At 42.1% G+C, this 812-nt stretch overlaps 1 non-coding gene across 1 annotated transcript; it reads left to right on the top strand.

The window, feature by feature from the left end:
- The first annotated feature begins 426 nt into the window (after positions 1-426).
- On the top strand, positions 427-501 carry Trnac-gca (transfer RNA cysteine (anticodon GCA)). The gene has a single exon. It is a non-coding gene; the product is annotated as a tRNA-Cys (tRNA).
- Positions 502-812: the final 311 nt, after the last annotated feature.

Below are 812 nucleotides of genomic sequence, written 5' to 3'. Positions count from 1 at the left end.
AATTTAGCTTTAAATTTAACTCGGCCTGTAAAATATATAGACATTGTCTCCTACTGACACGGTTTTCGCTCAGAGACGTTGAAAGTCGACTGAACGATGAGACATATAAGGCTGTCGCCTTAATAAAATTACGTGCGGCGCATACCCGCATTGGATAAGCGGGTATGAGCCAGCAAAAGAAAGAAAGAAAAAGAGAAAGGAAGAAGGAAGGAAAGAAAGAGAGAAAAAGAAATAAAGAAATCCTGTGTGGCTCATATATAGATCTGTAATGATCTATAATATAGATCATAGATCTATAGATCATAGATCATAGATATAGATATATAGATCTATAATGAGCCGGGGCATCCCCCGGCTCATTCACAAAAAATATGCCATTGCTTGGAGTTGTTGACAAATTCGACTTCGCCCTGCCATCTGCTAGCCGCCTGGTTAGCTCAAATGGTAGAGCGGCTGCCCCGCAAAGGCGGTGGTCCCGGGTTCGAGTCCCGGACCAGGACGAATTTTTCTTCAACTGCGAGGATTTTCTTTCGAGGAACCCGTATGGGTTCCCTTTGTAGCAATTGCTACGATTGGGTGGATGTTTCCTTTTCCCTTTAACAAATATAAACATACGGATTCCCCTACTAACCTGTTGGTTGCCTCTGGCCTTCAGACATTAGAATCTAGAGAGAGACAGGCCCTATTAATATTTCTTTTTCAAGTTCTCCATAAGACTTATATAATTGACCAGTCCAATTACGTCGCTTATTCACAGTCACGTGAAAGCCGACATAAGCATCTGCATACATTGGTAGACTTCTCATGAGGTC

This window comes from Dermacentor silvarum, chromosome 9, assembly GCF_013339745.2.
Source record: "Dermacentor silvarum isolate Dsil-2018 chromosome 9, BIME_Dsil_1.4, whole genome shotgun sequence".
In the NCBI taxonomy this organism is placed as follows: domain Eukaryota; kingdom Metazoa; phylum Arthropoda; class Arachnida; order Ixodida; family Ixodidae; genus Dermacentor; species Dermacentor silvarum.
The sequence above is the reverse complement of the archived record's forward strand: the minus strand, read 5'-3'. Positions and strand labels throughout refer to the sequence as shown.